This window comes from Mirounga angustirostris, unplaced genomic scaffold (genome assembly GCF_029215605.1).
Source record: "Mirounga angustirostris isolate CCGP_5_RB_7025 unplaced genomic scaffold, mMirAng1.0.hap1 SCAF_1, whole genome shotgun sequence".
NCBI classification, from domain to species: Eukaryota; Metazoa; Chordata; class Mammalia; order Carnivora; family Phocidae; genus Mirounga; species Mirounga angustirostris.
This window is the reverse complement of record NW_026991709.1, coordinates 161,912,218-161,940,100: the sequence shown is the minus strand read 5'-3', so window position 1 is coordinate 161,940,100 and position 27,883 is coordinate 161,912,218. Positions and strand designations below refer to the sequence as shown.

The following is a 27,883-nucleotide window of genomic DNA, read 5'->3' as shown; positions in this document are numbered from 1 at the left end:
ATGTTGGTGGTTAATATATAAATGTATCTATATTCTCTTGTCTCCAGGGAACCTCAAAGTCACTTAAAAGTAAAGCTAGCAAAGAATGTTCCTTGCTTTCAAGAAGTATGAAAAACAGCATTAGATTTCAATGAATTGGTCAAGCTACCCCAAACTGGCAAAAGAAGAACACTTTTGCCAAGTCTTGCTGAGGAAATTGAATTTATCAAAGCAAAGGTGTTGAAGCAATAACTGCAAAACAAAGCTTCAGGGTTGGGGGCTCCTGGGTGGCTCAGTCGTTAAGTGTCTGCCTTCGGCTCAGGTCATGATCCCAGGGTCCTGGGATCCAGCCCCGCATCGGGCTCCCTGCTCTGCAGGAAGCCTGCTTCTCCCTCTCCCACTCCCCCTGTTTGTGTTCCCTCTCTCGCTGTCTCTCTCTGTCAAATAAATAAATAAAATCTTAAAAAAAAAAAATTCTTCCATTAAAATCTTAAAAAAAAAAAAAACACAAAGCTTCAGGGTTGGGTGCTAAAACAGGAAAAAGAAAACACTAATATTTAACGCCACTTTACTATAGTCCAAACCTCAGAGGGAATGTGGTTAATAAGAATAAAACCTCTATAATATCACTAATGTCAAATAGATTACAGAATGGGAATCCTGCCTACTATCCCTCTGAATACATAATGTTAAAAATAATTCATACAGGGCGCCTGGGTGGCTCAGTTGGTTAAGCAACTGCCTTCAGCTCAGGTCATGATCCTGGAGTCCTGGGATCGAGTCCCACATCGGGCTCCCTGCTCAGCAGGGAGTCTGCTTCTCCCTTTGACCCTCCCCCCTCTCATGCTCGGTCTCATTCTCTCTCTCAAATAAATAAATAAAATTTTAAAAAAATAATAATTCATACACTCAGAGATTCCTTTAGACCACAAGCAGATCTTCTGATCCAACTTCACAATGAGAGACTACTTGCTACTAGGAAAGATAACTAAATGGTATACAACATAATTCAGGATGTTCCTCTAACAGAATTCTAGGGAAGGCTACCTACTGTTGCCGATCTGGACCAAAATTCTTTACAAAGACAACAGGAAAATTATGTGATTTCACTATTCACTGATAAATACCATGCCAAGAGAAAGGAGCATTCTTTCAGCACTTTACACCAAATAAGCCACTGGGTAATGTAACTTCCTTTCCAATATGAAAATAAAAATTATCAAAAGAACCTAAAACATGTTCAAACAAAAACCTTTCCATGAATGTTCACAGCAGCATTATTCATAATACCCAAAAAGTGAAAACAACTCAAATGTCCATCAACTGATAAATGAACAAAATGTGGTATGTCCATACAATGGATTATTATTCATCCACAAAAAGGAATTATGTTCTGAAATATGCTACAACGTGGATGAATCTTAAAAACATTGTTAAACAAAAGCCAGAAATAAAAGACCATATGTTATATAATTCCACTTAAATGAAATCTACAAAATCAGCAAACCCCCAGGGACAAAAATCAGTCTAGTGATTGCCAGAGGATGGGAAGAGGAACTGCTTAATTAATACAAAGTTTCTTTTTGGGTCGATGAAACTGTTCTGGAGTTAGTAGTGGTGGTTGCACAATGTTGTGAATGTATCTAAAAGCCTCTAAACTGTACATTTTAAATGGTTAAAATGATGAATTGTGTTAAACAAATTTTATCTCAATAGAAAAAAATGTTTCCAAGGTGTTGGTTGTCTAGTACTTGTATCTCCCACTACTTAACAAAATGCTGTGTTCATAAAAAAATCATTCAAAATACTTTTTAAAATTTGAAATAGTGACATTCTGGCAAAGGCAAAACTACAGGGACAGTAAACAGATCAACAGTTGCCAGGGGCTGGTATCAGGAGAGTTAAATAGGTGAGCGACAAATTTTTTAGAGCAATGAAACTACAGGACACCATAATGGTGAATATAAGATATTAAAAGTTGTCAAAACCCGTTCTGTTTTAAAGCACAGAGAATAAGCCTTAATGTATGCACATTTTTTAAAAAGATTTTATTTATTTATTTGACAGAGACACAGCGAAAGGGAACACAAGGAGGGGGAGAGGGAGAAGCAGGCTTCCCGCGGAGCAGGGAGCCGGACTTGGGGCCAATCCCAGGACCCCGGGATCATGACCTGAGCCAAAGGCAGACACCTAATGACTGAGCCACCCACGTGCCCCAATGTATGCAAATTTTTAAATAATCCTTTAAGATGTAAAGGGATCTCAGCATAGAATGCAGAATGTGACAAAACAATCTAAATCTATTACAAATATGAAACAACCTCACAAAGCAGATAAAATGCTGACCAAGTAATGCTAGAAATAAGGAGAGTCTGTAAGACTAAAGGCAAAAGGAACTATCAATAAGCACTGTGTTCTAGTCGATAAAGTTGTTTCCCACAGGTACACAGATTAACAATTCTGAAACCACTTCAAATGTATACTGGAATTGGAGAATTATATAAATGGATAGCAGAGCATGGGAGCCAGGTTTCTGACTGAAGTGGAGGTGGTTAGAATGATCCAAGTGATAAGGAATTAGAGTTGGAAACATCAGTATGAATTCATGTTTAGTTTAATATAGACAAATGGTTACATAAAGATTTACAGACGTGTATATACACAGCTTAATTTATACACATTTATCTCTTTGTTCTGTCACTCAGATGGCCTAGAAGTAACAATACTCAAGTAGCAACTAGCACATCTAGCACCCAAAATCTTAGTTTCTAATACCATTTCCCAAAAAAAAGGAACTAGGGCTCCTTAGAAAAATGGCTGACTATTGGACTGGAACATGATATATAAAAGATGAGCCTGGAGCATTGTATGTTTCCAGAAAGAAAGTGCTCATTCACACATAACTGTGGGAGTATGTCAAAGGGAAGGGATACAGAAGCCAAGTGAAAGAGTTCCCAACAGCCAAACCTCAAACAACTTGAGCAACAAAATTTATGTAGATACTCTACCCTTGAGGTGGAGCATAACTCATCACTCATTAAGCATAACTCATCACTCATTAAGGCGTCACACAGTAACTTTTTTCCAGAGCATGGCACAGAGAGGGAGGAACAAAAGGGTAACTTACAGTTGAGAAAACAAACACTACCACAAACTGGGTGATCAAGGTTAACATCAACATTGGCAAGTGATATCACTAGTATGTACTCTTGATTTGTGATGAGAATGACAATTTACCTCTGTGGTCTTTCCAAAATCACATTACATCAGTCTAACCATCAGAAAAGCATCAGACAAGTACCAATTGAAGGACATTCTACCAAAATACCTAATCAATTATCTCTGAAACTGCCAAGGCCATTAAAAACAAGGAAAGTCTGAGAAATTGTCAGAACCAAGAGGGGCTGAGAAGACATAACTATGAAATATAATGTGGCATCCTGAATGGGATCCTGGAACACAAAAAGGGACATTAAGGGGAGGCACCTTAATGTGACAGTCAGTTAAGCATCCGACTCTTGATTTCAGCTCAGGTCATGATCTCAGGGTTGTGAGATCAAGCTCCACATTGGGCTCTGCACTGAGCTCAGAGCCTGCTTAGGATTCTCTCTCTCCCTCTCCCCCCCCCACCTCCCCTTGACATTAAGGGAAAACTGTGGAACTCTGAGTATAGACTTAGTAATACTGTATCAGTATTGGTTCATTACTTGTGACAAATTTACCACACTAATATAAGATGTTAATAATTAGGGAAATTGGGTGTGGGATAGAAAGGAACTCTGCACTATCTTCACAATAATGCAGTGAATATAACACTGTTCTTAAAAAAAGAAAAAGTTTATTTTAAACGTTTTTGTTTTTTTTTTTTAACTGTAAACTACTGCATGCCTGAAATTTTACTCAGTGCATGGGCACAAAAGATACCTGAAACATGGTTTTGGCCCTTAAGAAGCTTACTGTCTCTTTGTGAGGTAAGAAAAATGCTCATGAAACAAATATAAGAAAATATTAAACTGAGAAGTGTAGATAAAAGTATATTAGGAATATAGAGAAGGTCTAGAATTATGAGAGTAGACTTCATCAAGGAGATAAAAGTTGAGTCTGTACCTTAAAATGTACTTCAGGGTACCAAAGTAAAAAAGAATAAATTGGTACACTCATAAGAACAACCAGAGGGTGAGGAAACAAGACTGAAAGAAATGAAATTTAGCCCTGAAAAGTGAAGATTTAAATGGGAGACAACAGCAGTGTTCAAATACTTTAAGAATCATGTGACAGAATAGAGTTACATCATACTGTCATTTAACTTACTAGCTGACCTCTGGTAAAATGTGACCAACGCTCAAGGACATAGAGAGTGACAGCTGTTTGGTAAAGCCACAAGAGGAAATGCCAATTTGGAAAGACAGGAAGCAGGTGGCCAAGTTCTTCTCTGCAACTTTTCAAAGGACAGTGTGCATATGAGCCCACTAAAGCAAAAATTTAAATCTAAATCTTGCAAACATTTATTGACCACTTACCATGTGCTTCCATACATACTATCTCATTTAATATCACAACACATTTCTGAACGTTTATCAATGTAATAAAGGCTTAAAGTAAAAATACAATAAAATTAGCCCTGCAAGGAAGCAGGAACACATAAAATTCTCCACCATCCACCACTCTCTGATAGGGATTTGACAGCTGTTTTAAAAAGCAAAATTGTTTAAGGTCTACATATCTACGTAATAATTTATTTCCTCCTGCTCCTTCCTTCAGTAATGCTCTGTGGCTCTCAGTCTGCAAAGTGCATAAGAATTATATATCATTATATATACAAAAACATGCACACAGTACTTTTTAAGCATTTTAAGGGATTTTTTTTTTTTTTTTTTTAAGTAGGCTCTACAACCAGCGTGGAGCCCAACACCAATCAGGCTTAAACTCACAACCTGAGCCGAATTCAAGAGTCAGACGCTTAACCAACCAAGCCACCTAACTGCCCCACAATTTAAAGGATTTTCAAGTATAGTTTTCATTTTATACGATTTTTGTTTCAAGTGCTGACTTCAGTTAGAACTGAATTCTGGGAACGCGGTACAACTCCACTGCAAGCTTCCTCCATGGTCACCGAAAGGTAGCATCAGGGAAAAAAGGTAGAAAGGGTGAATCCTATTACAACATGAAGAACATTCTAACAATTAGAGCTATCTAAAATTCTCATAGGCTACCTCAAAGCAATGAATTTACTGTCATCAGAGGTTTCAAACAGAAGCTGAAAAATCACTGAGCACATTTTAGAAGAAAGCAATTGGGTAGAAAGTTAAGATTCCTTCCAAGTCTTAGATTCTATTATGGGTAGACTTTTAAAACCTGACAGGAAGAGGGCAACCTAGTTAAGAACAAAATGAAAGAAAGACAAAGCCAAGAATGACATGGTATGTAAAAAGTTCAATGCTGGGAAACACAGGAGCAGCTCATTTCCACCTACAGATCTTTGTACCTGCTGTTTCATTCGCCAGCAAAGTTCTTCCATCTTTTAGACCACGACTCAGGTATCTTCTCCTTAGTGAGGCCTCTCCACGACCCCCACCAGTCACTCACTGGTCACATCATCTTATCTTATTTTCCTCATAGCTGTTATCAGGAATCAGCAAACTTTTTCTATAAAGGGCCAGATTACAGCCTACAGGCCAAATCCAGCTTGTCCCATGTTATAGTATGGCCAAAGGGGGGGGGAAAAATCACGAATAATAATATTTTGTGACATGGGAAAATGATATGAAATTCCAAAATTTAATTAGAACATAGAAACACTTGTTTATGTACTGCCTGTGGCTACTTTACACTAAACAACAGAGTAGCTGCAACAGAAACTGTATGGCCCATAAGGCCTAAAATATTTACTTTCTGGTCTTTTACAGAAAAAGTTTGCTAATTGCTGATTTATAGCATTACCTGGAATTATCATGTTTGCTTGCTATTCTCATTCTCATACACACAGAAAAAAGCTCAGTAACAAGGACCTCGTCTATTTTGTTCCCCACCATAGCCCAGTACTTAGAAAAACTCCTGGAACAAAATAAGGACTCAATAAATATTTTATGAATAAATAAATGAGTGATCCATAAATGTCATTCTGAGGAATTTAAACTTAAGCCCTCAGCCATTATATGTTTTGTACATATATGACAGGCATAAAAACTCTTGCAGAAAAGGGGAAATATTCTAGTACAGAGAAGGAGCAAACAGCTTAAAGAAATGGTGGTCACCAACTAGTCCAGGTCACTGGGTTTCTTCATCAAACTGTACAGGTTTTTTTGTGCTCATAAAAGATTCTCTCAACCACTGGAAGGTGTAACAACATTCTGTCAGCTGACTGCGCTTCTATTTATCTTAAGATGCAAATACTCTGAGAAATCTAATTTCCTATACATAGTACACGGCACCCACACCATGCCAAATCTTAATGCTCATAATAACAGATCTTGATCACATGCTAATGAAATTTTAATATCTAAATTTTTCCTATGCTGATCAGCAATCTATTTTGTAAGCAACTGAAAACTCTTTAGAAATTAAAAGGTTACCGCCCACAGACCAGAAGCAGCTTTTTAATCCTTCTATACTAGCCAGAGAGTGGGTGTGTGATTTCAAAAAAAATACAAGCCAACTCTGTTGGTAGAGGACGAGATATAGTTAAAATCCCACCTATAAGCATGGTGTGTTACAGGACACTAGTAAAACTACCACCTACTCACAATTCCAGTCTCACTGTTCTAATCTACAAATGGAGAAAAAAACGTTATCTAGCCCCTGGAGGAATCTTGTCATTAACATTTTCATAAGGTTCTTTCCTCCAGGCAACAATTTCTTTTTTTTTTTTTTTTTAAGATTTTATTTCTTTATTTGACAGACACAGTGAGAGCAGGAACACAAGCAGAGGGAGCGGCAGGCAGAGGGAGAAGCAGGCTCCCCGCGGAGCAGGGAGCCCGATGCAGGGCTCGATCCCAGCACTCTGGGATCATGACGTGAGCCGAAGGCAGACTTAACCAACTGAGCCACCCAGGCGCCCCTTTGCAACAATTTCTATACACAGGTACTTCAAAGACAAGGATTTGGTTTAACCAATCACTCCCAAAATGTAACATACTGGTCAGAAGACATAAACATATCAAAGTTTTATTCTAAAGCAGCTACCTGCTTTTTAAGCCCTGAATTTTTTTTTTTTTTTTTTTTTTTTTTTAAGAATTAGCTAATTTAGGAATGCAGAGACCTTTCCTGGAGATGCTTATGAGTATGTTTAAGACTTACAGCAACCATTTTGGATTAGAGTGTGTGTTTTCATCTTCCCTTCCTCTGTGACAAGTCAGGATGAAAAGGCAGCCCGCAAAAGCTTTGACTAGAATCTACCAACACTCAAATGTATGGTGTCACCAAAGAAAAGGGGGAAAACTGGCCAACAGCTCAAGTGGGCTACTTCAAGAAACTCTGCTGCAGATTCACCTCACCATCAATGTTGTTAAGGGATGAGCCAAACCAACAACTGGACCAACATTACACACACCTCTGCTTAGAATGAAAAAAAGCAGGGGTTTGCAAGCTTTAAACGGATCTCTGGCCCTTTAGGGAAGGGGCAACTCACTGAGCCCCCTTTTCCCTTCCTAAAAGGATTAATAAAAGGCACTCTTAGACCAAGCCCAGCCAGCCTAGACTCACAACCCACCATACAGCACCTATTTTCCCCCGTTCCCAGTACAGCGGGCTCCTTCCTCCCATCAAACGACAAGTTCAAAATCAAAACAAAAGGTGCAAAACTGGTTTCAGGTGGCAATGGCTGAGCCCCAGTGGCCAACTTCTGGGGACACCAGGACGAGCGAGGGCTCGTAGGACCCCAGACCTCCACCAGAGTCTACTCCCAAACAGTCCCTCAGGCCCCGGCCCAACTCCTCACACGCCCCTCCCTCCCCTCGGCCCTGGAGGAGGGGCGCGCTGAAAGGGGGCGAAGAGTGGGGGTGGGGAGAGAAGCCCCAGGGTCGAAATGACAGCGGAACGAGCTGGGGAAGAAAAAGGCCCGGCGGGATGCCGGAGGACGAGTCCTAGGCCCGGAGCTCCAGCCCCGAACGGGGGCGACCAAGGGTCCGAACGGCGCCAGGCCGCGAGCGGGAAGCCGGGCCAGCGTCGGCGGCGCCGCCTGGCCACGCTCACCTCACGACTCTCCCCACCCGAGGCGGAGGGGCTGAGGGGCCGCGGCCGCCGCCAGCATCCGGGGCGGGGGCACTCACTCACCGGCGGGGAGGGGAGGAGCAGCCGGCGTCTCCGCCAGCGCCGTGGCTCGAGCTCAAGCGCCGGCTCCTGCCGCTGCGGCCGCCGCGCCGGGTCCATCCCCCCCAACCACCCCCCTCCCGGCCCTCCCCCCGCGCCGCCGCAGCCGCCGCAGCCGCCGCAGCCGCCGCAGCCGCCGCCACTGCCGCTTCAACCCCGGCGCGGGAGCGCGAACCGGCGCGAGGGAGCGAGAGCGCGCGCGCCCGCCGCCACCGCCCACAACCTCCGCCCCCAGCCAGCCGCGCACGCGTGAGGCGGCGGCGGGCGCGCGCACGCTTCAGGGGGCGGGGACGGCCCCCGGAAGGCGTGGCTCCGCCCACCCACGCGGTGGCTGAGCTTTTGAGACGAAGCGGTGCAGGTGATGCTATGCTGCTCCGGGTGGACTCCTCCTGGCGTTAGCGTCTGAGACCAAAGCCTCCAATCTCGCCCCTTTTCCTGGGGAACGAGGCTCGAGCGCGACGCAGGCTTGAGCGCACTTCTGCCGTTGTACGGGATCACACACCTGTTCTCCCTACCTTGATCTAAAGACCTGCCTTCTTTCTCCCATCTAACGGGTTTTCGTTCGCTGCTGTAAAAAGGACCGAGACTGTTACTATTTATCGTCCAGCATTACCACTGAAGGGACCACAAGCAGCCATCGGCCTATCTCTTTATTATCCCATTTTTCTAATTCAGTTATTCGTTTCTCACATGTATTGAGGCTTCTTCCGTGTAGTAGGCCCTGTTCCACTTGCTCGGAGAACGTTATGGAAATAAAGGCGTCCCTAGCCTTGTGAAGTTAAATCTGGTGGAGGACAACGTTAAAGGGAGAAACACACAACATTAAAACTTGTTATTAGTAAGATCTTTTCTGGGGGGGTACATGGTGCTAAGAGAACCTGGGAGGGTTGGGTGGAGGTGCTTAGTCAAGGATATGCAGGCTGGAATCCAAAGGACAACTTGAAAAGAGTTAACAAGGTCCAACAGGTGAGAGCTTGGCATGGCCAGAATGGTGCGCTGAAAGACCACTGAATGTGGGGTTGAGTGTGGGAAAAGGTAGGCAATAATTGAGGTAAGGATTTGAGACTATAATTTGAGAATCTGGGAAGCCAGTGAGGATTTTTCATTACTTGTATTTTTAAACCATCATTTGGATAGCAGTAGGAAGAGTGATCTGGAGGGGGCTCACAGTTGGTACAGAGGGGCCAGTTAGGAGGCTGCTGTTATGGTCAAGGCAAGGTAAACTGATGGTGGTGGAGAAGAGCACTTCTTAGGAACAGGTTTTGATAGACTGGATGAAGAGTGAAGGCTAGGGAGGTGGCAAGGTTGACTTTTAGATTTAAGGTTGATGGGATGCATTAATGGACCTCAGGAGCACTGGAGGAGTCTCCTGAGGAAACTAAGAATGGATTCTAAACATGAAAGCTGAAACTATAAATTTGGGGGCGCCTGGGTGGCACAGTCAGTTGAGCATCTGACTCTTGATTTCAGCTCAAGTCTTGATCCCAGGGTCGTGGGTTGAAGCCCAGTGTTGGACTCCACACTGGGCGTGGAGTCTACTTAAAATTAATTAATTAATTAACTAACTAAAGTTAATTTCTAGAGGAAAACATGGAAAAAATCTTTAGTGATCTTGAAATAGGCAAAGATTTCTTAGGGCACAAAAAGAAATGGTTCATAAGTTGAACATTGAAATTTAAAAATATTTTAAATTTAAAAAGACACCATTAAGGGGCGCCTGGGTGGCTCAGTTGGTTAAGTGACTGCCTTCGGCTCAGGTCATGATCCTGGAGTCCCGGGATCGAGTCCCGCGTCGGGCTCCCTGCTCGGCAGGGAGTCTGCTTCTCCCTCTGACCCTCCTCCCTCTCATGCTCTCTGTCTCTCATTCTCTCTCTCTCAAATAAATAAATAAAATCTTTAAAAAAAAAAAAAGACACCATTAAGAAAATGAAAAGGCAAGCCACAGATGGGAGGGAGAATTTGCAATACAATATATCTGACAAAAGACTTCTATCCAGAATATATGAAGAACTCTTATAACTGAGTAATAAAAAGACAAACCAGTAGGGGCGCCTGGGTGGCTCAGTCGTTAAGCGTCTGCCTTTGGCCCAGGCCATGGTCCCAGGGTCCTGGGATCGAGCCCTGCATCGGGCTCCTTGCTCTGCGGGAAGCCTGCTCTCCCTCTCCCGCTCCCCCTGCTTGTGTTCCTCCTCTCGCTGTATCTCTCTCTGTCAAATAAATAAAATCTTAAAAAAAAAAAAAAGAAAAAGACAATCCAATAAAACAATGAGCACAGGTTTTAGTAAACACTTCACCAAAGAAGATAAAAATGGCCAGTAAACAATAAAAAGATGCTCAACATCTTTAGCAAATCCAGGGATTTGCTAATTAAAACTACCATGATATACCACTACACTCTCATTAGAATAGCTAGAATTAAAAAGTCTGATGACCCAGCAATCCCACTCCTACACATCTCCTTAAATATACTTAAGTTCCAGATAAAGACAATAACAAAGTCATACTTCCCCCTAATATGATACAACTAACCTGCATACAACCGAAAACACATAACTTTCCCCAAAAGAGGATGCAAAGTCGTTAGGTGATGTTCCCTTTCTGCTTCTGACATCCTGTAACTTAATACTGCAATATATAGTTGACTATTATTAAGACATCTCCACTATGTAGTAGCAGTTAAATTTCTCCCTTGGTAATCAGGACCAGTCACCCCAGCCAATACAGGAACTCCCTTCTTACATTAGTTTCAGGTGTAAAACATAGTGATTCGACAAGTCTGTATACTATGCTATGCTCACCACAAGTGTAGCTACCATCTGTCACCATACAACACCATTTCAACTCCATTGACTATATTCCCTATTCTGTACCTTTCATCTCTGTGATTTACTCATTTCATAACTGGAAGCCTGTATCTCCCACTCCCCTTCACTCATTTTGCCCATCCCCCCCTTCCCTAAGGGAACCCAATTTATAGGTCTGTTCCTGCTTTTGTTTGTTTGTTCATTCATTTTTATTTTTTTTAGATGCCACATGCCCGTGAAATCATATATTTGTCTTTCTCTGTCTGACTTATTTCACTTAGCATAATAAGGAACTCCATTCTTTGTCTGTTGATTCAGAGGCATGAGATACCCAAAGTGCCCAGATGACAGTCTCAGTTTCCAATTCAAGAAAATCATTGTTATGTCTTCTGGTGGAAGCATTCTTCCCTTTGGAACCAAGACCTCCAGACCAGCAGAGCTTCTGGCCATTTCTTCAGACAAAATGAGCAACCAGGTGCAGCACTTGAAGTTCTGGCAACCGGGAGGCTTTTCCTAGGCTGTTATTCTTCAAGACTCTCCCAGAAAGGAACTGTAGTATTACAGCAGTCCATTTTCACCCAGTGCTTGCATATTGTGCAGAACCTTTGTACACAAGGCTATAAACCAAGAATAAGTTTTCTCTTCCCCAGGTTAAGAGTAGGGGCCATGGACATCTGGGCCACTTCCTTATACAACTTGCTTATACACTTCAGTGCCCATTCAAGCCCAGTCTCATATATACCACTTCACTGATAATGGAGTGTTGCCATTTATGCACAACTTTATAGCCTAGTCGGTCAGATAACACCTAGTTCATGATAGGCAGCTCAGGTCACATGGAAACTTGATGGCCCATGGTCAAGCATTCAGTCTCTACTAGGGCGCGGTAGCAAGCCAAAAGCTGTTTCTCAAAAGGCGGGCAGTTATCTGTAGATGATGGCAGGGCTTTGCTCCAAAATCCTAAGGTTCAGCACTGTGATTCAGGGGGTCTGCCACAGACTGTAAGCAGCATCTCTATTAGCCACTTGCAGAATGAGGCTCTGAGTTTGGTTTTCAGAACTCTTGGCTCTAACGGTTTATTTCAAGGCAGATATAGAAGCTTTCAAGTCATCTATGCATAGGTTGGGCTGGGGACTGAAGGCCTGAGCTCATCCTTTTCTTTCCCCATTTTCTTCAGTGCAGTTAGGAGCAACCAGCCAATCCCATTATTTTCCTTAATATGACTAAAATATCCTAAGGTAGAAAATACATGGTCACTCAGGACCTCCCTTTCTATAGGTATTTGATTAGGAGTATCCAGTACTTCATCATGCTATGGACTCCTACCAGTACCCTCTTTACCACTGAAAATAGTCACTAGTGCCTTTAGATTTAAACCAGGTTAGAGAACCAATTCAGAAAACTCAACTTAAGATTTTGTTCCTCTTGGGCGCCTAGGTGGCTCAGTCGTTAAGCGTCTGCCTTCGGCTCAGGTCATGATCCCAGGGTCCTGGGATCCAGCCCCATATTGGGGCTCCCTGCCCCACAGGAAGCCTGCTTCTCCCTCTCCCACTCCCCCTGCTTGTGTTCCCTCTCTTGCTGTGTCTCTCTCTGTCACATAAATAAATAAAATCTTAAAAATAAATAAATTAATTAAATTAAATAAATTTTAAAAAAAGATTCTGTTCCTCTAGAACCACCTCCAGGACCAAAATCTGTATCAGTCAGGGTTCAGAGAAGCAGAATGAGTAGAAGATAAGAAATAAGGGATTTAGGGGCGCCTGGGTGGCTCAGTCGTTAAGCGTCTGCCTTCGGCTCAGGTCATGATCTCAGGGTCCTGGGATCGAGCCCCACATCGGGCTCCCTGCTCAACGGGAAGCCTGCTTCTCCCTCTCCCACTCCCCCTACTTGTGTTCCTGCTGTCGCTGTCTCTCTCTCTGTCAAATAAATAAATAAAATCTTAAAAAAAAAAAAAAGACTACACAGCTAACAAATAATGATGAATGATAGAAAGAAATTCACAATTGTAAACACTAAAGAAACTGAAAAATCTTTTAAGAAAAAACCTACTAGATTGCTTAAAAAAAAGCAACTAACACCATATAAAAATGCCTTCATAGCAACACTTAGATTATTATCGAATTGTGTAAAATAACTGGAGACTACAGTACAGCTGAGTGGACACCTCAAAAAGACACCTCAAAAAATGTAAGTATTTACCCAAGAGAAATGAAAACGTTTTATACACCCATACCAAGACTTGTACGAGAATACTTGTAGCAGCTCTATTCCCCGTATCAAAACACTGGAAGCAACTCAAATACCCACCAACAGGTGAATGGATGAACAAATTATAGTAAGTCTATACTACTCAGGGGCGCCTGGGTGGCTCAGTTGGTTAAGCGACTGCCTTAGGCTCAGGTCATGATCCTGGAGTCCCAGGATCGAGTCCCGCATTGGGCTCCCTGCTCGGCGGGGGTCTGCTTCTCCCTCTGCCCTCTTCCCTCTCGTGCTCTCTGTCTCTCATTCTCTCTCAAATAAATAAATAAAATCTTTAAAAAAAAAAAAAGTCTATACTACTCAGCCGTTAAAAGAAATGAACTAGGGATGCCTGGGTGGCTCAGTCAGTTAAGTGTCTGCCTTTAGCTCAGGTCTTGAGTCCCAGGGTCCTGGGATTGAGTCCTGCATCAGGCTCCCTGCTCAGCGCGGAGGCTGCATCTCACTCTCCCTCTGCCCCTCTTCTCCTCCCCACTGTTCATGCTCTCTCTCTCTGTCAAATAAATTAATAAAATCTTGAAGAAAAAAAAAAGGAACGAACTACCAATACACTCAACTATGGGGATGAATCTCAAAATCATTATACTGAGCAACAGAGCTAAAAACAAAAGAATACATATTGTATAATTCCATATAAAATTCTAGAAAATGCAAATTAATCTACAGTGACAACATATCAATGATTGCCTAGGACAGATATGGAGAGAGAGATGAGGAGTAAAAGCACAAAGAAACTTTTGGAGGTGATGAGAATGATCTGAATCTTAATATAGCAGTGGTTTCATGGGTATATACCTATGTCAAAGTTCATCAAATTGTGCAGTTTATAAATAGGCGCAGTTTATTGTATGTATAATATGCCTTAATAAAATTGTTATTAAGAAAAATTCATGGGGCACCTAGGTGGTACAGTTGGGTAAGTGTCCAACTCTTGGTTTTAGCGGGGTCCTGAGATAGAGCCCTGTATCCAGCTCTGCACTCAGCATGGAGTCTACTTAGGACTCTCTCCCTCTCCCTCTCCCTCTCTCTCTTTCTCTTTCTCTCTCTTTCTCAGATAAATAAATGTATCTTAAAAAAATAAATAAATAAAGACTTCATTTAGGGGTGCCTGGCTGGCTCAGTCATTAGAGCATGCAACTCTTGATCTCAGGGTTGTAAATTCAAGCCCCACATTGGATGTAGAAATTACTTAAAAAACAAAAAATCTTAAAAAAAAAAGAATTTATTTGATGTAATTCATAGCAGATTAGAAACAGCAGAACAGAAGATTAGTGAACTGAAAGACGGACAACAGAGAGCATCCAGATTAAAGCACAGAAAGAGAAAAGAAGGGAAAACACTGAAAAGAACATCAGAGATACATGGGACACAGTGAAAGGTAGTGTTCCAGGATAGAGACTGTATAAAATGGGAAAAAATATTGGTGTTCTCCTGTTGAAAGCATTATATAAATGATTCTGCTCTTGGTGAGGTAATATCTAGCACTCAGACACTTACCCAGTTACTTTTAAGAGTGTGGAAATTGGAATATTATTCATTAGGCAACATTTGGTAACACTGTGGAAGAACATTTATGCAAAATCAAATAACACCAAAAAACTATTACACCTTACTCAGGGGATAAATATAAAACCCAATTATTAAAATGTTAGATATTATAAAAGACATATTTTGGGGGGCACCTGGGTGGCTCAGTCAGTTAAGCATCTGACTCGTGGTTTCAGCTCAAATCATGATCTCAAAGTTATGGGATTGAGCCCCGCATTGGCCTCTGTACTCAGTGGGAGTCTGCTTGAGATTCTCTCTCCCCCTCTCCCTCTGCTCCTCCCCGCCAAAATAAATAAATAAAAATATATTTTTTTAAAGATTTATTTTGGAATAAGCTTACCTTAACTTGCTAGACGTTACTCATTATTTTAGATTCAATACCTAATGTACATATGCAGCACAGATAATAATTATGATTCAATTTGTAGATTTCTAAACTCAAATACTTTTTTTTAAAGTAGGCTCCAGGCCTAGCGTGGAGACTAACATGGGGCATGAACTCAAGACCTGAGCTGAGATCAAGAGTTGGACGCTCAACCAACTGAGCCACCCAGGTGCTCCTAAACTCAAATACTTGTATATGTGAACATTTTGGGGAATTTTTGTCACACTAGAGAAAGTTATTTAAACTTTTTAAAAAGATTTATTTATTGGGGCGCCTGGTTGAGTCAGTCGTTAAGTGTCTGCTTTTGGCTCCAGTCATGGTCCCAGGGTCCTGGGATCGAGCCCCGCATCGGGCTCCCTGCTCTGGGGGAAGCCTGCTTCTCCCTCTCCCACTCCCCCTGCTTGTGTTCCCTGTCTCGCTGTGTCTCTCTCTATCAAATAAATAAATAAAATCTTAAAAAAAAAGATTTATTTGTTTGTTTGTTTGTTTGAGAGAGAGAGCACCAGTGGGAGAGGAACAGAAGGTGAGAGAGAGAATCTCAAGCAGACTCCCCACTGAGTATGGAGCCTGACACGTGGCTTAATCCCACAACCCCAAGATCATGACTGAAGTGGAAACCAAAGTTGGGGGCACCTGGGTGGCTCAGTCAGTCAGACATCTGTCTTCAGCTCAGGTCATGATCTCAGGGTCCTGGGATTGAGCCCCACATTGGGCTCTCTGCTCAGTGGGGAGTCTGCTTCTCCCTCTCACTCTCCCTCTGTGCTCTCCCTCCTTCTCTCTCTCAAATAAATAAATAAATAAAATCTTAAGAAAGAAAGAAAAAAACCAAGAGTTGGACCCTCATCTGATGGAGCGAGCCAGACACCCCAGTTATTTAAAATTTTTAATAAAATACAGACACAGAACTTGACAAAAATAATTTGAGAAGCCACAGGGTGCCTGGGTGGCTCAGTCAGTTAAGCAGCTGCCTTCGGCTCAGGTCACGATCCCAGAGTCCTGGGATCGAGCCCCGCATCGGGCTCCCTGCTCAGCAAAGAGCCTGTTTCTCCCTCTCCCTCTGCCTGCCGCTCCCCCTGCTTGTGCTCTCTCTCTCTCTCTCTCTGTGTCAAATAAATAAAATCTTAAAAAAAAAAAAATTTTTTTTTTAATTTAAATAATTTGAGAAGCCGGTAATATAACAATGGTGCAAGTATATGGAGGAAATGTAAGGCGCCTGGGTGGCTCAGATGGCTAAGCGTCTGCCTTCGGCTCAGGTCATGATCTCAGGGTTCTGGGATCGAGCCCCGCATCGGGCTCCCTGCTCAGCAGAGAGCCTGTTTCTCCCTCTGCCTGCCGCTCCCCCTGCTTGTGCTCTCTATCTCTCTCTCTGTGTCAAATAAATAAAATCTTTAAAAAAAAAATTTTTTTTTTAATTTAAATAATTTGAGAAGCTGGTAATATAACAATGGTGCAAGTATATGGAGGAAATGTAAGGCAGCTGGGTGGCTCAGATGGTTAAGCGTCTGCCTTCGGCTCAGGTCATGATCCCAGGGTCCTGGGATTGAGCCCTGCATCAGGGTCCCTGCTCAGCGGGAAGCCTGCTTCTCCCTCTCCCACTCTCCCTGCTGTGTTCCCTCTCTTGCTGTGTCTCTCTGTCAAATAAATAAAATCTTAAAAAAAAAAGAAAGTATATGGGGGAAATGTAACATTGTAATCAAAGTTCTTTGAAAAAGTTATACACCATTCTATATATTTTTTAAGCATTTTTTAAACTTCATAGTGAATAGTGCAGTCAAAATCTCCTTTAACATTACTGAATTAAAAAAATATCTTCCAAGAACTATATGACTGCTTTTCAGCTTCAGTTAAACATTTGGGTATATTGGAAAACACTGAATATAAATTTGAAACCACTATTAAATATGTAATGGGAAAACTGAGTTGATACATCATGCCAGTAAAAACTCAGTGTGCAAGGCGCCTGGGTGGCTCAGTCGGTTAAGCGACTGCCTTCGGCTCGGGTCGTGGTCCTGGAGTCCCGGGATCGAGTCCCGCATCGGGCTCCCTGCTCGGTGGGGGGTCTGCTTCTCCCTCTGACCCTCCCCCCTCTCATGTGCTCTCTCTCATTCTCTCTGTCTCAAATAAATAAATAAAATCTTTAAAAAAAAAAAATGTCAGTGTGCAAAGATCTCTTTTACGATGATATTAATAAAAAAACAGGTTCTATGGGGCGCCTGGGTGGCTCAGTTGGTTAAGCGACTGCCTTCGGCTCAGGTCATGATCCTGGAGTCCCGGGATCGAGTCCCGCATCGGGCTCCCTGCTCGGCGGGGAGTCTGCTTCTCCCTCTGACCCTCCTCCCTCTCATGCTCTCTGTCTCTCACTCTCTCAAATAAATAAATAAAATCTTTAAAAACAAACAAACAAACAAACAAAAAAACATAGGTTCTAAAATATCAGCCAAAGCTCCACTTTCAAACACACCCAGGCCTAAATTTATTAGCTTAGTACTGACTTGGTATGATGCTTTAGGTAAAATGAATGGCTTAAATGAAATGATACAGAAAATTCTATGTACAAAAAAAGGGTTTTTTTGTTTTTTTGTTTTTTTATGTACGTAGGCTCTCAAAAAACTCAAAGGGATTAGGAAGTTCTTTGAAGAGGGGCACTGGGTGTCTCAGTCTGTTGAGTGTCCAACTCTCGATTTCAGGTCAGGTCATGATCTCAGGGTTGTGAGATCGAGCCCTGGGTAGGGCTCCGCACTCATCTGGGAGTCTGCTTGAGATTCTCTCCCTCTCCCTCTGCCTCTCCCGCCACTCTAAAATAATAAATAAATAGATCTTTTATTTATTTATTTTTTAGATTTTATTTATTTTATTTGAGAGAGAGAGAGCATATGAGCAGGGGGAGGAGCCGAGGGAGAGGGAGAAGCAGGCTCCCTGCTGAGCAGGGAGCCCAACACAGGTCTCGATCCCAGGACCCTGAGATTATGACCTGAGCCGAAGGCAGACACCTAATCGATTGAGCCACCAGGCGTCCCTAAAAAGAAGTTTTTCAAAGAAAAACTAAATGAGGATGCTTACAAAAAATAGATTATTGATTTTTAAAATAAGTTGGCAGAGCCTCTTGACATTGCTTTCAATTTCTCCAACATAAAAATATTTTTAAAAGATTTCAGTTGTAAATCCCTCAAGCTATCTATGATCCAAAACTAAATTTTAAATTTGTTATCCTGCATTTGAAACTTCAGTGTCATTTTAAAAATTGGAATGTATGATACCGAATGAAAATAATGACTTTTTCAGTCTTTAATCTAGGTTCTTACTATTCAAAATGTGGTCCTTGGACCAGTAGCATCAGCATCACCTGGGAGCTTGTTAAAAATGCAGAACCTCAGGGGCACCTGAGTGGCTCAGTCAGTTAAGCAACCAACTCTTAGTTTCGGCTCAGGTCGTGATTTCAGGGTCCTGAGATGGAGCCCTGTGTGGGGCTCCACACTCAGCGTGGAGTCTATTTAAGATTCCTTCCCCTCCCTCTCCCTTTTCCTCTGCCCCTCTCCCTGCTTGTGTGTACATGCCCACTCTCCCTCTCCCTCTCCAATAAGTAATAAAATATTTTTTTAAAATGCAGAACCTCGGGGCGCCTGGGTGGCTCAGTCATTAAGTGTCTGCCTTCGGCTCAGGTCATGATCCCAGGGTCCTGGGATCGAGCCCCGTATTGTGCTCCCTGCTCGGCAGGAAGCCTGCTTCTCCCTCTCCCTCCCCGCCTGCTTGTGTTCCTGCTCTCACTCTGTCTCTCTCTGTCAAATAAATAAATAAAATCTTCAAAAAAATAAAATAAAATGCAGAACCTCAGCCCTATTCCAGATCAACTTGGTCAAAGTCTTTATTTTAACAGGACCCCCAGCGATCTGTATGCATATTACAGTTTGGAAAGCACTGGTCTAAGTGACACACGTAATTTGAAGAATGGCAGTGAACACGAACTACAACAACTATATTTAACAATCACAGTTAAAATTAACAAGGAATATTAGTGGTAGTATTGATGGGAAATGAATGCAGAGGAACTGAAAATCTTACGTTGTTTGGTAAAATTTCACATAACTTCCATTGAAGTATTGCAGTATCTTTGTAGCAATAGCATCACATTTCCAAATATGTCCCTCAGGATGTGCTTAAAACTGTGCTAATATGGGTAAAGAATGTATCTACACAAAATAAAACTTAGTAAAAACCAGTTAAGGTCTAGAGTGATCAAAAAAGACTGTCATGGGACGCCTGCGTGGCTCAGCCCGTTAAGCATGATCACTTCAGCTCAGGTCGTGATCTCAGAGTCCTGGGATCAAGCCCCGCAGCGGGCTCCTTGCTCAACGGGGAGTCTGCTTGTCCCTCTGCACCCCCTTCTCTCTCTCTCAAATGAATAAATAAAATCTTAAAAAAAAAAAGAAGACTGTCACATCTAGTGGCCATGATACATTAGAGCAAGTAAGGATTAAAACTGTCATGAGGAATTTTATTTCCATGTAAGCAAGTTAACTGTTGTATGACAAATTATCATATGCTTGTGACTCTGAATTTCTAATTCTTGTGCTAGTTTCTCTCTCTTACCTCAGGACCTTTGCTTGTGCTGTTTCCTGCACCTGGTACGCCTTCTCTCAGACACTGCTGACCTTTCAGGTCACAGCTAAAATGTCATTTCCTTAGAGAGGACTTCCCTGACCCCACAGACAAGGTCAGCTTCTCTCAACACACACCCAAACATCCTGAATTTCCTCCTTTAGAGCCCAACATACACATAATTTCCCCTTAAACACCTGCTTTCCTCTCTGGAGCTGAGCTCCATGATGCAGGGACTTTGTCTCTGTTGTTCTGAACCCACTAACCTCCATGTATATCTTTAGGTGCTCAATAAATATTTATTGGATTAATAAATGAATGAATGGCGACCCTATTCATATAAAATTAAGCACGGCCCTGCCTTATATTTGTACAACGCTTTACTCTTTTTAGCATGTTTATTTCTTTTTTTTTTAAGATTTTATTTATTTATTTGACAGAAAGAGAGATAGAGAGCACAAGCAGGGGGAGCAGCAGAGGGATAGGGAGAAGCAGACTCTCTGCTGACAGGGAGGCTGATGCAGGGCTCAATCCCTGGACTCTGGGAATCATGACCTAAGCCAAAGGCAGATGTTTAACCAACTCAAGCACCCAGGCGCCCCTAGCATATTTATTTCTTACCCTAACTTGAGCCTCTAAAGACCCAGATCTACCTAGTTAGCGTCTCAGACCTAAAAATGTGTAGGAGATCTCCTACCTCTTGGACATGAGCTTGGACTAGAGATGGAGTACCTGCCTTCCCATTTTAACTCTGCCACATCAGACCGGTGTCTTGGGCAAGTTATCTCGCCTCTCTGTGCCCCAGTAAATGAATACACCATAATATAGTTACCGAATTCAGTGATTTTAACATTGATACAATACTTCCTAAATAACAGTCCATAATCCAATGTTGTCAATTGCCTCAGTGTCGCTATAGCTTTTTTTCCACCCTTCAATACCCAGTCCAGTCTGGGATCAGGAATTGCATTCAATTATCATGTCTCTTCAGCCTCCTTTAGTCTGGAATGATCTCTTAGCCTTTCCTGATCTTTCATTATACTGTCATTATGGGAGAATACAGACCAATTGTTTTATAGACAGTCTCTCAATATGGGTTTTTTCTGATGTTTCCTCATGACTAAGGTCAAGTAATGCATCCCCAACCAGGATATTCTATCAGTGCCATTGTATTCTCCTAAGGGCATCACATATGGGGGCATGTGATATCTAACTAAGTCTTACCAGTGATGTTTGTATTGATCACCCAGTCAATGCCGCGTCTGCTTTCTCCATTGATTGGTTTCTGTTTTTCCCTTTGCATTAGGCAAGTTGTGGGAGACACTTTAAAAGCATGTAAATGTCCTGTTCCTCCCAATTTTTCTTCCCTCCATGCAACACCAATTGAAGATATTTGCCCAATTAGCTTTCACTATGACTGCTGTAAAATGGTTATTTTCCAGGGGCGCCTGGGTGGCTCAGTCGTTAAGTGTCTGCCTTCGGCTCAGGTCATGATCCCAGGGTCCTAGGATCGAGCCCCACATCAGGCTCCCTGCTCGGCGGGAAGCCTGCTTCTCCCTCTCCCACTCCCCTTGCTTGTATTCTCTCTCTTGCTGTGTCTCTGTCAAATAAATAAATAAAATCTTTTTTTAAAAAATGGTTATTTTCCAATTCCACATCTTCCTCCACATTTATCAATTGACATTTTTTTAAAAGATTTTATTTTTAAGTAATTTCCACACACAACATGGACTTGAACTCACAACCCTGAAATCAAGTCACATGCTTCACCAACTGAGCCAGCCAGATGCTCCTCTCTTGACATTCTAATGTATTCCCCCCTTTATTTTCTATTTATTGTCAGTATGAACTCATTGATTCTGATTTCATTCAGTGGGTTATAATCCATTACTGTCTATTTTTTACGTGTAAAATACACATCAAATTTACCATCTCAACCTTTTTTTTTTTTTTTTTTTAAATATTTTATTTAGCTCTTTGAGGAAGACCCAGTTGCAGCTACCGTGGAGCCTTGGACACCCTGACTCTGCTCCTGACTCACCGCCGTTCGCTCTCGTGGAAGAACAAGTCAGTCAGGAAGCCACGCCATAGCCATGGCTTTTAAAGACACTGGGAAGACACCCGTGGAACCAGCGGTGGTGATTCACCCAACTAGAATTACTCTCACCTGCCCCAACGTAAAATCTTTGGAAAAGGTATGTGCTGACTTGATCAGAGGCGCAAAGGAAAAGAATCTCAAAGTGAAAGGACCAGTTCAGATGCCTACCAAGACTCTGAGAATCACTACAAGAAAAACTCCTTGTCACAGGTGAAGGTTCTAGGACTTGGAATCGTTTTTAGATGAGGATCCACAAACGACTCATTGATCTGCACAGTCCTTCTGAGATTGTTAAGCAGATTACTTCCATCAGTAGTGAGCCAGGAGTTGAGGTTGAAGTCACCATTGCAGATGCTTAAATCAACCTTTTTAGTAAATTGATTATCAGTTGTTAAAAAAAAAAGATTTTATTTATTGATTTGACAGAGAGAGAGATCACAATCAGGGGGAGCTGCAGAGGGAGAGGGAGAAGCAGGCTCCCCACCGAGCAGGGAGCTCAACATGGGGCTCGATCCCAGGACCCTAGAATCATGACCCAACCGGCGCCCCTCAGTTTTTTTTTTTTAAGATTTTATTTATTTATTTGACAGAGAGAGACATAGCGAGAGAGGGAACACAAGCAGGGGGAGTGGGAGAGGGAGAAGCAGGCTTCCCGCCGAGCAGGAAGCCCGATGTGGGACTCGATCCCAGGACCCTGGGATCATGACCTGAGCAGAAGGCAGTCGATTAACCGACTGAGCCACCCAGGCGCCCTTTTTTTTTTTTTTTTAAGTAGGCTCCACATCCAGCGTGGAGCCCAATGTGGGGCTTAAACTCACAACCCTGAGATCAAGACCTGAACTGAGGTCAAGAGTCAGATGTTTACTTGACTGGACCACCCAGGCACACCCCATCTCAATAATTTTTAAGTGTACATTTCAGTGCCATTAAGTACATTCATATTGTTGTGCAACCATCCCCACCATCCATCTCTAGAACTTTCTCATCTTCCCAAATTGAAACTCCATCCCCATTCCCACATCCCTCCAGCCCTTGGCAACTACCACCCTATTTTCTGTCTCTCTGATTTTTTTTTTTTATTTAACATTTTATTTTCAACTAATCTCTATGCCCAACATGGGGCTTGAAATCACAACCCCAAGATCAAGAGTCACGTGCTCTACCAACTGAGCCAGCCAGGTGCCCCAACTGTCTCTATGATTTTGACTAGTTTAGGTACCTCATATAAGTGGAATCATATAGTATTCATTTTTTTTCTAACTGGCTTACTTCACTTAGCATAATGTCATCAAGGTCATCCATGTTGTAGTGTGTCTCAGAACTGCCTTCCTTTTCAAAGCTGAATAACATTCCATTGTATGTATAGACCACACTTTGTTTATCCATTCATCTGTCTATGGACACTTAGATTGCTTCCATGTTTTAGGTATTGTGAATAATGCTGCTATGAATATGGATGCACAAATATCTCTTTGAGATCCTGCTTTCAATTCTTTGGGGTATATACCCAGAAGTAGTGTTGCTGGATATGTGGTAATTCTGTGTTTTAGAGGAACTGCCTTACTATTTTCCACAACAGCTGTACCATTTGACATTCCCACCAGCATGAAACAAGGGTTTCAATTTCTCCCCATCCTCACCAACACTTGTTATTTTTTTTTCTTATACTAGCTCTTCCAATGGATGTTAAGTTGCATTTTTCTAGTAACTAATAATGTTAAGCATCTTCTCACATGTTTGTTGATCATCTGTAAATCTTCTTCAGACAAGTGTCTATTTAAGTAAGTCCTTTGCCCATTTTTTAGCTAGATTGTTTTGTTGTTGTTTGTTGAGTTGTAGGTGTTCTTTCTATATTCTGGATATTAATCCCCTATCAGATATATGATTTGCAAATATATTCTCCCATTCTATAGGTTACCTTTTTACTTTTTGATAGTGTCTTTTGATGTATAAATGTTTTAAATTTTGATGAAGTCCAATTTACCTATTTTTTGTTTGGTTGTCTGTGCTTTTGGTGTCGTATCTAAGATATTATTACCAAACCCAATCCTATATCCTTTTGACAAATCTCTATCATTTTTTCATTTTTCAGCCCCTTTTTTTAAGTTGATGACACAACAAAATGAATACCAGGTTCATCTTGTATCTACCCTGATCCAGCCCTGGAATCAGCCGTTCCTCCAAGAACCCAGTTTCTGTTTTTTTTTAAGTAGGCTCCACATCCAGCGTGGAGCCCAATGTGGGGTTTCTATGAAACATAGAAACCAAGATCCAGGTGTTAGGTTTGTCCATTGCTGTGAAAATGTTAATACTTGTAGGCCCTTTTAACAGATAAAGCTGGGAAATAGATAGATGTAGAATTAGAGGTGTGTGTATGTGTGTATGTGTATATGTATGCATGGGTGTGTAAATACATATACAATACAATCCCACAGGGTCCTTCCTTGACTTCATTCTTGGGGGGGGAATATCTGAACCTCAATTTCCTCAATTTTCTTGAAAAATGGTGATAATAATAATATCTATCCTATAGAGTCATTGTTAAGGCTTATAAAGATAAGCCATTTCAAAAATACATTAGCCCAACTTGATCTATAGATTCAATGCAATCCCTATTAAACTCCCAGCATATTATTTTGTGAATATCAACAAATTAATTCTGGCATTTATATGGAGAGACAAAAGACCCAGAATAGTCAACACAATACTTAAGGAGAAGAATAAAGTTGGGAGACTGGGGTGCCTGGGTGGCTCAGTTGGTTAAGCGACTGCCTTCGGCTCAGGTCATGATCCTGGAGTCCCAGGATCGAGTCCCGCATCGGGCTACCTGCTCGGCAGGGAGTCTGCTTCTCCCTCTGACCCTCCTCCCTCTCATGCTCTCTGTATCTCATTCTCTCTGTCTCAAATAAATAAATAAAATCTTAAAAAAAAAAAAAAGTTGGGAGACTGATACTACCTAAATTCAAGACTCACCATAAAGGTACAATAAGCAAGACAGTATGGTATTGGCAAAAGAATGGACAAATAGAATAGTGGGACAGAATAGAAATCCTAGAAATAGGCCCACGAAATATAATTAACTTATCCTTGACAAAAGAGTAAAGGCAATGAAATGGAGAAAAAGATCGTCTTTTCAACAAATGGTGCTGGGACAACTAGACATCCACATGCAAAAAAAAAAAAAGAAAAGAAAGAAAAAAAAAGAATCTAGATACTGACGTTACATCCTTCACAGAAATTAACTCAAAATGGATCATAGGCTTAAGTCTGAAACACAAAACTATAAAATTCTTAAAAGACAGTATAGGAGAGGGGCACCTAGCTGGCTCAGTTAGTATAGCATGTGACTCTTGATCTCAGGTTCGTAAGTTTGAGCCCCATGCTGGGCATAGAGATTACTTAAAAATAAAATCTTTTAAAAAGAAAAAGATAACACAGGAGAAATTCTAGACAATCTTGGGTATGTTGATGACTTTTGAGATACAATGCCAAAAGCATGACCCATGTATCTTAGTCCATTTGGGCTGCTATAGCAAAATACCACAGACCAAGTAGCTTATTAACAACAGACATTTATTTCTCACAGTTCTGGAAGTTGAAGTCCAAGATCATGGCATCAGCATGGAAGGGCAAGGTCCCTTTTCCAGGTTGCAGACTTCTCTTACCCTCACATGGCAGAAGGGGCTAGGGAGTCTCTCTGGACCCTCTTTTATAAGACACTAATTCCATTCGCGAGGACTCTACCTTCATGACTTAAGTACATCCCAAAGGCCCCACCTCCTAACACCATCATCCTTGGGGGTTAGGATCTCAACACTTGAATTTGGGGGGGTGGGCACATAAACATTCAAACCATAGTACCATGAAGGAAATAACTGATAAGCTGGACTTAATTAAAATTAAAAACTTTTGATCTGTGAAAGACGCTGTCAAGAGAATGAGAAAAGAAGCCACAGGCTGGGAGAAAATAATTGCAAAACACATAACTGAAATGTAGAGAGAACCCTTAAAACTCAACAATAAGAAAACTAACAACCTGATTAAAAAATGAGCAAAAGATCTGGATACCTCACCAAAGATGATATACAGATGGCAATTAGGCATATGAAAAGTTATTCCACAACATATGTCATTAATGAAGTGCAAATTAAAGCATTAAGATACCACTACACACCTACTAGAATGGTCAAAATCCAGAACACCGACAACACCAAATACTGGTGATAATATGGAGCAACAGGAACTCTCATCTATTGCTAGAGGGAATGCAAAACAGTAGAGCCACTTTGGAAGACAGTTTGGTGGTTGGTGGTTTCTTACAAAACTAAACATACTCTTGGGCGCCTGGGTGGCTCAGTTGGTTAAGCGACTGCCTTCGGCTCAGGTCATGATCCCAGGGTCCTGGGATCAAGTCCCACATCGGGCTCCCGGCTCGGCAGGAAGCCTGCTTCTCCCTCTCCCACTCCCCCTGCTTGTGTTCCTGCTCTCGCTGTCTCTGTCTCTGTCAAATAAATAAATAAAATCTTAAAAAAAAAAAACCAAAAAACTAAACATACTCTTACCCTACAATCCAGCAATCATCCTCCTTGGTATTTATCCAAAGGAGCTGAAAACTTATGTCCACAAAAAAAACCTACACACAGATGTTAATAGCAGCCTTATTCACAATTGCCCAAACTTGGAAGCAACCAAGATGTCCTTCTGTAGGTGAATGGATAAATAAACTGTGGCCCATCTAGACAATGGGATATTATTTAGCACTAAAAAGAAGTGAGCTATCAAGCCATGAGAAAATATGGAGGAAATTTGATTGCAGATTACTAAGTAAAAGAAGCCAATCTGGAAAGGCTATATATTGTATGGTTCCAACTAAATGGCATTCTGGAAAAGGTAAAACTACAGAGACAGTAAAAGGATCAGTGCTTGGGGCACCTGGGTGCCTCAGATGGTTAAGCATCTGCCTTCGGGCTCAAGTCATGATCCCAGCGTCCTGGGATGGAGCCCCACGTCGGGCTCCCTGCTCAATGCAGAGTCTGCTTCTCCTTCTCCCTCTGCCATTCCCTCCGCTTGTGCTCTCTGGCTCTCTCTCTCTGTCAAATAAATAAAATCTTAAAAAAAAAAAAAGGATCAGTGCTTGTTGAGGATTAAGGGTGGACACTGATGAATACACAGAGCAAGAGAATTTTTAGAGCAGTGAAAATACTTTGTACGATACTATAATGGTGGATATATATCATTATACATTTATCAAAACTCAGAGAATGTACAACACCAATGTAAACTGTGGATCCTGGGTGACAATGATATGTCAATGTAGGTTTATCAGTTGTTGGGTTTTTTTTTAATATTTTATTTATTTTTTTGACAGAGAAAGACAGAGTGAGAGAGGAACACAAGCAGGGGCAGTGGGAGAGGGAGAAGCAGGCCTCCCGCGGAGCAGGGAGCCCAATGCGGGGCTTGATCCCAGGACCCTGGGATCATGACCAGAGCCGAAGGCAGACACCCAATGACTGAGCCACCCAGGTGCCCTAGGTTTATCAGTTGTAACAAACAACTACTCTGGGGGTGGGATGTTGATTGTTGGGGAGGCTGTGCATGGGTGGGGGCAGGGGAAATACGGAAACTCTCTAACTTCCACTCAATTTTGCTGTGAATTGAAACTGCTTTAAAAAATAAAATCGGGGTGCCTGCCTGGGTGGCTCAGCCGTTTAAGTGTTTGCTTTCGGCTCAGGTGATGATCCCAGAATCCTGGGATCGAATCCCACCTTTGCGGGGGGGTGTCCCTGCTCAGCAGGGAGTCTGTTTCTCCCTCTCCTTCTCCCCCTCACCCCCACCTGAGCTCTCTCACTCTGCTCTGTCTCTTAAATAAAATCTTTATAAAAAAAATAAAATCAATTTTAAAAAATAGAT

At 41.9% G+C, this 27,883-nt stretch overlaps 1 protein-coding gene and 1 pseudogene across 4 annotated transcripts in view; one reads left to right on the top strand and one right to left on the bottom strand.

Annotated features, from left to right (window-relative positions):
• The window catches only part of TMCC1 (transmembrane and coiled-coil domain family 1), a 251,781-nt gene extending 243,391 nt beyond the window's left edge, over window positions 1-8,390 (bottom strand). The window contains exon 1 of one of the 4 annotated variants that reach the window (XM_045904290.3): window positions 8,251-8,390. The gene's annotated coding sequence lies outside the window, so the exon portion shown is untranslated. The remainder of the gene's footprint in view (window positions 1-8,250) is intronic. The other 3 variants (XM_045904294.1, XM_064591745.1, XM_054504568.2) reach the window with 3 other exon arrangements.
• Window positions 8,391-21,968: 13,578 nt separating this feature from the next.
• On the top strand, window positions 21,969-22,350 carry LOC129045450 (small ribosomal subunit protein uS10-like; annotated as a pseudogene).
• Window positions 22,351-27,883: the final 5,533 nt, after the last annotated feature.